Raw genomic sequence first — 12,870 nt, forward strand, 5'->3', positions numbered from 1 at the left:
TGATTGGTTGTTAACGGTGGGTTATGATTGGTTGCTTTTGGACCAATCATGAGGTGCCGGATATGCAAATTTGAGGGATTCTAGTCGTCAATCAGAGCAAGGTTTCGAAGGTCAGGTTTTTGGAAGGGAACCAATCATGGTAATTGTTTGCCCTCTGAGAAACCTCGGCAGACTCGCTGGTGCGCAGCTTCCCACAATTAGCTCCTAAGCATTGTGGTGATTTGTTAAACATTAGAAAGACCAGAATAAAGGTCAATACATAATAAATAAAGTTTGATATTGATTGTTAAGCTATTATTATAGTGTTTCTTTATTTTGATTACCTTTGCTGATAGTATCATGTAGTTCCTTTGTATGAAAAGATTTTGGCCTTGCAACTTGCCACAGTGATATATGAAAAGTACCTTTCCTAGTCTCCAGTGCTATGTATGGGGTCCATTCTTGCTTGAAAGTAGAATGGAGATTCTGTGGCTTCTTTTAATACTTCAGGAAGCCTAACCAAATTTGTACATTTAGCCAAAATAAGCTTGCACAGTTATTAACACAACACATTTCTTTCCTTTTGGCTAGATTAAATATTACCCCTTCAGTGTGTCTTGTTGAAATGAATTATGCTTAAATGCAGAAGTTTTTGTTTTGTTTTGTTTTGGGTAGACAGAATATTTTTAAATATGAATTCTTGTGAAGAGAATAAAAAGACTTTGCTTAGTGTAGTTAGGTTTTATAAATGTTCTCCAATATTTAGTTCTCCTTTCCTACAGAAGAATGCATTTTCTAACCCTTTTACATTTGGGTTGGACTAATTCTGGACCATGAATAAAAATGATGTCTGTTCTTTTTGCAGCAAAAATTTTATTGCTGGCATAAAACACTCTATACCTTCTCTGTCTGTGTGTTTGTCTGTCTGTTTCTCTCTCTCTTAGTGCAGTTTCAAGAAAGAGAAGTGTCTGATATCCTGGATCCTTGAGGGACCATGAATGGCAGTGTTCTCTATAGACTTATATTGAGTGTGTGACATGAAGATAAATAATTTTCTTGTGTGTGTTTGTGTGTAAATCCAGTGGAACTTCAGGATGAATTTTTGAACTATAGCGTGAAATAACTTACCTTAATACATATACTACTAATTAAGGTATTTCTCTCTTAAAGCAGTGACCTATAGTAATAATGAGCAGGAGGTAACCTAGGAGCAATGTATATTACAGGGTAAATGTGGAAGGCTGACCATGGCTCAAGTCCTGGCAACTTGAAACTCATGCCAGGTGTGTGTGTGTATGTGCCCAAAATCCTGAGAAAAGAATGAAAGAGAAGGGATTGTGGTGTGACCTTCCTCCGGGGGGCGGGGTGTGATTTTTCACTTTCTGTCTCTGTCTCTCTGGTGCATGCACACACCTTATAGCAAAAATCTCTCTCTAAAAAAAATAATAACAAGAAAAATGGTAAAGTACTAGTCTATAAGCACCTAGGTCTGATGAGATAACTGTAGAACATACACAACAGAGAATTGAGAGGATGAAAGACCTTTCAGTTGACCAAAAGTAGAAGGAACAGTAGGAAAATTGGGATTCCACAGGGATGGTGTTTGTAAATAGGATTTTTTGTTGCCTATCTTATAATCAGATTTCTGGGTTTTCTTTTACGATGGGGTTGGTTTCCTTTTAATGGAATTGGGATAGATGCTTCCACATGTTAAGATTCATAGTGTAAGTTCTAATGATCTATTTTACAATATATTCTAAACTTCCTGAGCACACTGTGTCTTTTTATTGCTATAGAAGTAATATGGTGGGATGACTGTAGCAAATAATTATTGTATATTTCAAGATAGCTAGAAGAGAGGATATTTTTTCATTCTGTAGCTTATCATGAAACCTATTGCTCAACTCCACTCCCCAGTCCACACACACAAAAATATCATCCAAGTCCCTCACCCTTTCCCCTCAACCCTCCACCCCAGATCTGAACAAATGCTCCTGGATTCCCTTTCCACTGGCCATTTTTGGAGTTCTTCCTTCGGGTGGCAATGTGAAAATCACCCAAGGCCTTTGTAGAGAAAATACAAGGTGGCAAGGAATCCCTAAAAGGGACTTATTTGAGGGTCTTGGCTACTCTCTCATAGGCCAATTTGATCTGTTCATCATCTGGACATATAGTGGCAAAGTTTTCCTAAGCATAGGCATTGCTTAAATATGGATGAACTTCCTGAAAGGCTCCTGGGATGGTGAGTCCCTGGTACTTCTTAGACACAACCTCTACTATGTGGAGCTTTGGTAGCAGGTTGCAGTCAGCCAACATGAGCTCATTACCATCTAGGAATTTCCTCTGAGAGATACCTTCATCTTCACCACTGGTCTCATTCACTTCTTCTGGGAGGGGGTGGTCAAGTGATTGTCTAAAACCTTCAGGACTTTCAGAAACCCCTTCTCCAGATTGTCATTGAGTGCTGGGTTTGATTTCTTCATGTAGGCAGACATTTGGCAAATATGTGGTAGACTTAAGGTTCAGAGTTGCCAGCTTGGAGTACCTGGGAGGGTACAACACTGTTTCCAGAAATTCCTCAATCTTGTTGATGTCTGTATACACTTCAGTACCAAATGACAGGGATAGGATTTGCCTTTCTGGGCACAGCTTCTGCATTGTCAAAGGCCATCTCTTGGTGTCAAGAGTGAAGACGTTGAAAGTGACTCCCTTAAGCCAGAGCACCATGAGCAGTCTCTGGGAATAGGTGCAGTTCCCAATCTTGACCCCACCACTGTTAGCCTTCATGAATAATTCAACCTGTGGTTGTTCTTTAGCCATGGTTGCATAGGGACCAGGAAGTAGCTGTCCAAAAGAGAGGATTTTGAATGTTATCGCCATGATAATGTTTGAAGTGACTGATATGTTAATTGCCCTGATTTGATAATTATATGTGCATGTGTATTGAAACATCATACTGCACTTCATAAATTTATACAGTTATTATGTGTCAGTTGTAAATACAATAAAACTTAAAAATGTTTAAATGAAATAATGATCAGAATTTTAAAATCATCATGAGCAAAAGTTACCTGAAATGTGTATGAAGGTTGTTTGATTGTTTTTATGGATTGGAACTATGTGTAAAGAAAGGAGTGGCAGGTAGCAGGCCTTCAGAAGAAGACTCCTCATGGCTCCTGAGAACTAGTGATTTCAGGGAAAAAAGAGAAATGAAGATTTCCTACTGATAATTCAGCCTCCAGCCCACAAAACTGAGTGACGGATCTATGGGAACGATAGCCAAACATCCAAATGCTATCAGGGTTAACATATTCCTCAATATCTACTGAATCTGCTGCACAAAGGGATACCAATGGAACAGCAAAGAGATTACAGATCACCTCTTTCTGCACGCTCCTGAACATTCAGATTGAACTTCAAGAATTAGGAAGAAACACACCATCCATCAGATGACTAGAAATCACTGTAGGACCGCAAGAAATATGGGAAAGCAAGAAAATACCTCTCTTCCCAGGGAAGAGAATAACTCCTCTTCATCCACATACAGTTCAGTGGAAATTATGAAGATGTCTGATAAAGAATATTTAGAGTATTCATAATGGCGAACCTAACTGAGATGGAAGAGAAGAGAGATAATGAACTGCAGAAGAGTAAGGAGAAAGGAGCTGATGAGCTCCAGGAGGTGAGGGAATTCTTGCAAGATCTAAAAGAGGAATTACACACTTCAAAAAAGAATCAAATGGACCTGTTAGAGATGAAGGCTATGATATAGGAAGTCAAAATCTCCCTTGAAAGTATTAAAAGCAAATTAGATCATACAGACAATAGAATCTCTGGTGTAGAACAGAAAATTGCTGGCCTAGAAAACTCTACCATGAAGACTGAGAAAATGGCCCCCAGAAATGAGAATAATATACGAGAAGTACTAGATACCATCAAACATCCTAATATCCAGATAATTGGTATCCCAGAAGGCGAAGAGACTCATAAGGACATTGGTAATCTATTCCATGACATCCTGCAAGAAAAATTCCCAAACCCAGAGAGGCATTCAAAGATCCAGTCTGAAGAAATACAAAGGACCCCAAGTAGAATCAACACAAGAAGATCTTCTCCAAGACATGTTATAGCCAGGTTGACCAAAACCACAAAGACAAGATACTAAGATTGGCAAGAGAGAAATGGCAAGTTACCTACAAAGGATATCCCATCAGACTAACAGCAGACCTCTCATTGGAAACAATGAGAGCGAGGAAAGAACGGGAAAATATATTCAAAGTGTTAAGGGAGAAGCAATTTCAACCAAGAATACTGTACCCGGCAAGATTATCCGCCATGTGGGAAGAAGAGACAAGAACATTCTTAGATAAAGAAAACCTGAAAGAATTTATCAGCACCAGACCAGATCTCCAAGTTCTCAAGGGAGTGCTATATCAGAAAAATTAAATGCAGACACATGGAAATAAGAGCTCAAGAACTCAGATAATGGGCAACTTAATCATAGGGACAAGTCTGGAGTTGAATATTATGTCCCAGAATTTAATCGGGAAAATCAAACAACAACAGAAGATAACGTACATGAGACTGAATCGGTGACAGGGAGTTTTACACCAGGAAAATTAAATGCAGTCACACAGAAATAAGATTTCAAAAACTAAGAAAATGGCCAACTTAATCATAGGGACAAGTCTGGAGTTGAATATTATGTCCCAGAATTTAATCGGGAAAATCAAACAACAACAGAAGATAACGTACATGAGACTGAATCGGTGAAATAGAATTTTATGACTTTTGACTAAAACATTGCTGATTTTTTTCTAAGCTTTGTTGTCCAGTTTTAAGGATTTGTGTCCTGTCTTGAGATGTTGATAGATTCATGTACTTACCATTTGTACAGAATCCTAACGTGTTTCCTGGCTTTAAGTTTTAAGCAAAGTTCCTTAGGATTTCTTTGATTTAAGTTAAAACTGCTTTTCTTGAAATTACCAGCTGAACTTACTATTGAAAATAGTTAGACTTTTTTAAGAAATTGTGTGATCAATACAATTTGGGGGCAGGGGGGAAGGAATGGAAGACAACTGTAGACACCAGAGATAGTGTGAGAAAAGGGTGGGAAAGGACAGAAGGTCAGAAATAGGGGTAAATTAGAAATGGAAATTTTTTGATAATAACATGCATTAAGTCACTATGCACTGTATTCTGGATTGGTAATCATATTTTGTATGCTGTGATGATGGTTAGGAAATGAATGTAAATTAATTAAGTTTTTAAAAAAAATTTCAGGAAAAAAACCATAAAACTTTTTTTTTTAAATTAAAAAATGCATTAAAAATACCTATTTGATGACTGCACTCAGGTATATAGTCCCAGCTAAGTGCTCCTTATAGTATGTTCATTCTACTCACTGAGGTTTATACCTAGAGTCAGACTTGTGTTTATGGATATGTATATATCAGCTGTGCTTGCTATTCAAAATATTTAGATTAATTAATATCTTTAGTGAATCAATAAAATGTGTGTGTGTGGGGGAAGGCATAGAAAGCAACCATATATACCAGAGACAGTGTGGGAGGAGGGTGGGATATGGCAGAGGGTGAGAGATAAGGAATCAAGGATGGCAAAAACCCCCAAAATTTACAGGAAACAAGAAATGGAAAATTATTTGTTGATGATAACAAAAATGTTGATGTGCTTGATTGAGCCAATATACAGTGTATTCTGGATGGAAAATCTCATTTTGTGTGCTGTAATGATGTATGAACGTAAATAAAATATTTAAATAAAAAAGTTAAAAAAAAGTTCATAATCTCAGTACAATTTCACTGGCTACAAATAAGCCTTCTAATTTCTTGTTTTCTTACAAAACTTACCCTTAATTTTGAATCTGTGGTTGAACCCAGTGTTGTTGTTGGTTTTTGTATTTTTTTTCTTTTTTTAAAATACATTCAATCACTATATATCATCACAGCTTGCAAAATGAATTTCCCAACATGAATACACTGTATATTAGTCCAGTTTAAGATATTATCATGCACATTATCTCAACAGGTAATTTTCCATTTTCGTATCTCTTAAATGTTTTGCTTCTTTCTTTTCCCCCTTGGTTCCCTTCTTCTCACCCTCTCCCATTTTCCAGCCACATCCCACACTGTCTTTAGTATCCACAGTTGTTCTCTATGTCCTTCTTCCAATCTTTCCGTTTCTGCCATAGAGAGCAGACATTTGGTATATATTAAGTAGGGACATACAGTGTCTTTCTTTCAGTCTGGCTGCCTTTGTTTAGCAGTAAATCTTCTATATTCATCTACTTTCTATCAAATATCAGGATCTCATTGTTTTTTATGGATGACTAGTAACGTGTATATGTGTCACACTTTTTCAATCCATTCATCTGATCATGGCCATTTAGGTTGGTTCCATGTCTTAGCAATTGTGAATAATTCCACAATAAACATGGATATGCAAGTACTTTTCTGACTGAATGTATTCCTATCCTGTGGGTTGTTTTAAGTAAGAATGGCATTGAAAAATTGTTTCTCTTATGAGAATGAGTGAGAGAGAAAGAGTGAGAAAAACAAGCATTCTCAATAGTGTTTCATATCACAACTCCCCCACCCCACTACCCCAGCCTTCATAGCCAGTCAGGATCATAGATGTGTACCTGGTATGTAGGCTGACCAGGGAACCAAACCCATGATCTTCCATGTGGATCCAGCATGGCTTGAACATTGTGTTACAACTGTGCCACCTAGTTGGCCAGTATCTTATTTTTAAAAGACATTTAGAGGGCCAGCAGATTGCATAGTAGATAAGGTGCTGGACTCCTGTATGACTGACTGTGGTTTGAATCTGGCCCTGGTGGCTTGAAAATCGCACCAGGTATGCGTGCATATATGCCCAGCATCCCAAGAGGAGAATGGAGGAGAAGGGATTGTGGTGTGGCCATCCCCCCTTAGGGGTGATTTCTTCCTTTCCCTTTCACTGTCTCTCTCTGTCTCTGTTGAGAGAGAACACACAATGCATGGCTATGGTTTATGCTATGGCAAAAAGCTAAAAAAAAATAGATATTTAGTAATATGGTATAAATTCTTATTTATAACTTTTTGAAAATATATAAGTAGAAAAGTATTTTTTATGTGATCCCTACCACACACACTTTACACATAGGAAGTGCTAAATGAATATTATTTGAATTCAGTAAATTACAAAAGGATTACCCAAAGAGGTGGATATTTAACAAAGATTAGTTTCCCATAACATATTACTCTTGGTTTCATTATTCCATGTCTCCCACTATAAATAGAAATATTTACTAGATTAATTTAAAATTAATACACATTTTATTGTGGAAAGCACTAACCATAAAAGCTTTTTTAAAAATAGTAACCTTAAGTGGGATGCATACAATAATATGTGTCATGTGTATATATTCTGACTATACATTTTGGTATTACATATGCCAAATTTATAAATATTCTATACATGGTTTCAAGTGCATACTTGGTCAAATGAGATCAAAGAGTACCTTTCATAGGATAAAAAGTAAACTGTTTAACCTGAAAATAATGTTTATTTTAATATGATTCCCTTAAGATGTTTTGTTATTTCTCGATCAAGAGTTCTTAGGCTTTATCTATGAGAGTACCTGAATAAACTTCAGGATGTTTGTGAAGGCTTTGAGATTTTGAAATAAAATATTGGCTATATCTTCATTTTTCAAAGGAGAGTCTTTCTGGACTAGATCAGATTCATAAGTAAGATCTGTGACCTTAGGACTCATTGAATTACATAAATGAAATTAGGGTATTTTATTGTGTGTAAATTATTCTTTAGTACTATTGAATCTTTTCCCAAAAGCTCTGAAATAGGATCCTCAATGAAAGGCATTAAAAATTCTAGTAGCAGACAGTGAGAGACTTGGAGATATTATCTATGTAATACTTTTTCTTTCAGTTCTCCCACCCCTTTTAGAATGCCACCAAAATAGTTTCTATTTTTACATGTAGATTTCTATAGTCCACATGGAAATGGTGTCATAGATGGAGGTGGGGTGTCGAGGAATAGATTAGTCATGAGGTAACTATGCTACTAACCTTTGCTTTCTCAGTGAGGATCAAATACAGTCAATAAAATGTCATTGCTAGTCAGTAAATTATTTTCAAATGAACCAGTACTGTATAAAAGCGGTGTTAGGAACTTTCTAAATATTTTAAGGTAATGCTTATGTTCCTCTATTATTAGTTTTTGACATTCTCTTAGGAATGAGTCATGAAACCTTGGGTTTAGCCTTTTGCCAATACCTGTTTAAGCAATTACTTGTGACTTTGAGCAAATTACAAATTCCTCTTGTCTTATTTTTCCTCTATAAAATGAAGATATTTTCTTCAAATATCTTAGCATTTAAATAGCTGCTTTTGGTTCAGCTTTAAAATGACAGTTCATTCATTTAAAAAATGAAATAAGGGGTCAGCAGGTGGCTTGGTGGTTAGGAGCACTGGACTCTTGCATGGCCGACTGCAGACCTGGCAGCTTGCTTTCTCACTCCCTCGCCCCCTGTCACTCTGTCCCTCTCTGGTCAAATTAAAATAAATAAATTAGTTAATAAGTTAAATGAAAGAATTCTTAAAAAAGAAATGATGACTTTCTGATAATAATTAATACAATTAATTTATTGGTAGGTTTCTTTTTTTTTATTGCCAGAGGGTACATGAGCTCAGGAGAGAAAGAAAGGAGAGAAAGAGGAGATGGAGAAAGCACCCCTTATAGGGGATGGTCATGCCACAATCTTTTCTCCTCTATTTCTCCATCCCATTAGGTTTGGGTACGCATGCATCCCCACATGGTGTGTACTGGAGCTAAGATTTGAACCATGGCCAGCCACATGATATCTAGCTCCCTTAACCACTAGATTTTAGGACCAGCCCTAACTATAATTTGAATAGAACAGATCGGGAAAATTAGAGGACATTAACTTGGATTCAGTCATTTTAGATTTTAAACATGTTCAAAATACTCAAGAGTAAGTTAGCTTATGATCACATTAATTTCATGGTCACATTAAACATAGTCATGTTCTAGTGAGCAGGGTTTGTAAAGAAGTTTTATTTTAGATCCTTTGTAAAACATTTTAATCATAATTGTAGTAGACTGGTAAAATGACTACTAATTAAAAATACATTAATTATGTGTTAGTTGCCTATTTGGCTGGTAATCCTGTGAATTTTTTTTTAGTTATATCCCCTTCCCCACCCTTTGTCCTGTTGCAGTGCTACAGATAAGATGTGAGAACCGGGGTTTAAATTCCAGTTTTTCTTTTCACTAGCCTATGTGTGGGACCTTTAACAAATCAAAATTTTGACTCATTTTTCTTAATGTAACAACATAAGCTATTATTTTTGAATACTTACTATGGGCTAGGCACTCATTTATTAAGCCATTTAGTCCTCACTACAGCCATATACAGTCATATAGTGAAATTGCAACTATTTCCCCAGTTTCATGGATGAGAAAACTGAGGGACAGAGCTGATGTTGCCAGGCTCTGTCACATATGTTATTACCAATGTAGTGAGATCCTGATACACAAAGTTCTTTATTCTTTAAAATTTGTATTGTATATAGTGGTGCCATTCAGTTTAGTTTAAGTTTCAGTATGTTTAATGAAACTATCAGTCTTTTTTATTAAGTATGCTGGAACTGTGCTAGAATCTCAGATTCTATAAAGTCAAGACTTTAGGCCTTTTGCTTTGAGAATTCAAGCTCTTTTTACCATCTCTAATGAAGAAAGAAGTTCTACTGGTTCAAGGACAAAAGACTTTGAGAGAGATTTAGGGACTGATGGTTGCTATTAACCTTGAAGAGACACAGAATCTTTGTCAAGGTATGCTTCATATATACTTTATTATAGCTTCAGAAAGGTTAATTTATTTGCCCATTGGTACATCCGTAGGGTAAAAGAGAAAAATTGCTATTTAAAGCCACATGAGCTTTTTCCATAAAGGTGGTTCTTCTAGAACTCTATAGATTCTTTTTGAAACTGAAGAATAGTTGGTTTCCTGTTTCACCTAAGCAGCTTGACTCTTTTTCCTCCCTCCTATTTGCAGGGAAAGGCTTGGAACTGAATTTGAAAGAGATGGTATAATTGAAATTTTCTGTAAAATCGAGTGAGAAAGATTTGGAATTCCTGGAAAGCATGCCTTTGAAGTATTAATGTGTCAGGGGGAGGAGATATGAGAAAAGTCAGGCGATAACCCAAGCATTTTGTGCCTATAAACCATTTATTTTTGGATGTTCCAAAGTCATTTCAGACCCAGCACACCCTAAACTGATTTCACTGATGTTACACTGCTCTTCCCTGTCCTCCTCCAGGCTCTCTATTCCAGTGAACAAAGCCATCTGCCAATGGGCATAAGCCAGAAATCTACAAGTCTTCCTTTGCATCTTTCTTTCTTATCACCATACCTAAATCCTGTGGATTTTGCCTCATAAATATTTGTCTTCTTTTCTTAACGTCTACCCAGGAGCACCTCATTTTGAACTATCCAAAACTCAACTTTTCTAATTGATTGCTTCTCATCTATTTTTGTTGCTTCTGTCCTATTATTTTCATGGCAGTTAATAGAGTTAAAAGTATGAGACACTTAGTTTTTGTTGCTTCTCGCTGCGCTTAGAATAAAGTATAAATCCTTATCATGACCTGTAAGTTCTTGCCTGATTTAGTGCTGACCACTTCTTTATTGTCATCTCACTACTCTTAGATATTCTTGCCCTAGCAGCTATGACTTGACTTTCCTTTCCTTCCCCAGTGTTGTATACTTCTTCATTCCTCAGAACACCTGTCTGCCCAGTTAACTGCTTGGATCTCTTTCTCCTTTTTCCCCCCCTTAATTGCCAGAGTGTATGTGCACTTGCCAGAGAAAAAAGAAGAGAGACAGCACCCCTCAATGAGGCATGGTCACACCCCAAATCTCTTCTCCATCCTGTGAGGATGGGATTTAGGGCTTGCACAGCCATGCATGTTTTTCAAGCCACTAGTTTGGGGTTCCAACCATGGAGTTGACCAAATAGGCCCCTCGACCATGAGGCTATTGGGTTGGCCCTTTTTTCTTCCATTTTAATCTAGTATACCTTTATTCTCCCCTTCAGCAATCTCAAATAGCATTCACATACAGAAGCTTCTTCTGACTTCAGACTAGGCTTGATTTCTCTGCTTTTATAACATCTTCTCCTGGTTTTTTTTTTCCTTAGTATTACAATAATTTTTAATTATGTATTTATTTATGTGATGATTTTATGTCTCTTTTTTCCATTAGACTTTAAGCTACATGTATCTGTTCTATAGCCAATTTTATCTTGAATTGCTAGCACAAGGCTTAGCACAATGGTAACTCAAATATTGAAGGAATGCAGTAATCATTACAGGAAGTCATATTATTTGCATACTTCCTGATTTTCAGGAGTTACCTGTTTCAAATTATGTTCCTAGAAGTGCTGCTGGACAGAATCTTCTGTATATTCTAGTCACGCATTTGGCATAAGGCAGGGAAAGTTAGGGACTCGAATATGGCAATAGACATCAAGGACTTCTGAATGTTACCTATCCACACTTCTAGTTCAGAGTATGAAGTTAGAAATCTGTCCCATTAGCATGATGTTTCTTTGTGGGCAGAAATGCACAGTAGTGCCCTTGATTGATGCTTTGGTGATGATGAACGCTTCCTGAGCTATCTAAAACCAGTTACCAGCTCACATCCTTCTTGCCATCAGAGGAATGAGGGTAAATGTCCAAAATCTAGTCAGCAGAGGTAGGCCAGGGTGCCTGATACTCAGAGGTCAAAGAAGTATTTCCAAGCTCTAGTGTCATGTAGTCTCTTAATCCAACAGTATTAATATAATTCAGTGATATCGCCAAGCAGTTAAACTCATATAAGCTTCAATTTTCTACATCCTTGTTAAATTTCTTAAGTGTTATCAAGTGTTGTTTTTAGGAATATATTGTTTACCCATTTGCTTTTTTGATTCTCTTGTCACAGATTCTTAAGAAAAACTTTTGATTTGGTGCTTATTAAACTAATAGAGGTTGTATAATGTACTCACTGCTCTGGTAGAAGTTTTATGTTGTATTTTTCATATTTCCTATCTCTTCTGCTTTCCTCTCCTTCTTTATTCTCCTTTCTTTAACCCTTTTTTCTTTACTCTCTCAAGACCCCATCTTTTATTTACATGTTTTTATACTTCAGTCAATTTATAAATATAGACAGAAAAACAAAAATGTCAACTTTCTATTTTAAGCAGGAAATTACCTTCTCAGAATGTTTATAAAAATGGATCATATCTCTCAGGAGATTCATTCATCAAGACAGAAGTTGGTTCTCCTGTACAAAATGGAATGAAAATAGAAACAGTCAAAATATACTAGGATAAACACAGCAATCAGAGATTGGGTGGGGAGGGGAATCCTAATTTAGAGGAAAAATGTTGGCTGCTTATGAAGTAGAGAAATAGAATAGCAAATGTTCCTTCAAATTTCAGCAAGAAAGGAAGGTTATCCAGGGATGTACTTGACTTTAAACATTTTATCTAGGATTGCTTTGAACCAATACTGAGCTTCTTGAATTATAAGTGAAGTCTACATATGTTAACATTATAATTTCTTGGGCTTCTAGATCAAGAACTACAGGACATACACTAAAGCAAGAAAGGCTGTAAATATATTTTTTACTTAAAAAATTTTTTTTGCCACAGGACATGTGTACTTGCCAGAGAAAGACAGAGAGACTGAGAGCGTGAACATGTTCATGCTGCAGTTCTTTTTCCTCAGTTCTGTATCGTGTTGAAATTCGAGGCACACATGCACACATGCCTAACACGCTTTTCAGTCTGCTGGGTGTGG

General features: G+C 36.6%; 1 protein-coding gene and 1 pseudogene across 1 annotated transcript in view; one reads left to right on the forward strand and one right to left on the reverse strand.

Annotated features, from left to right (window-relative positions):
- The window catches only part of GPR158 (G protein-coupled receptor 158), a 483,854-nt gene that overhangs the window by 114,952 nt on the left and 356,032 nt on the right, over positions 1 to 12,870 (forward strand). The gene's annotated exons all lie outside the window — the stretch shown is intronic.
- LOC102477183 (chloride intracellular channel protein 1 pseudogene) lies at positions 2,089 to 2,799 on the reverse strand (annotated as a pseudogene).

This window comes from Tupaia chinensis, unplaced genomic scaffold, assembly GCF_000334495.1.
Source record: "Tupaia chinensis unplaced genomic scaffold, TupChi_1.0 Scaffold000001_1, whole genome shotgun sequence".
Classification (NCBI taxonomy): Eukaryota; Metazoa; Chordata; class Mammalia; order Scandentia; family Tupaiidae; genus Tupaia; species Tupaia belangeri.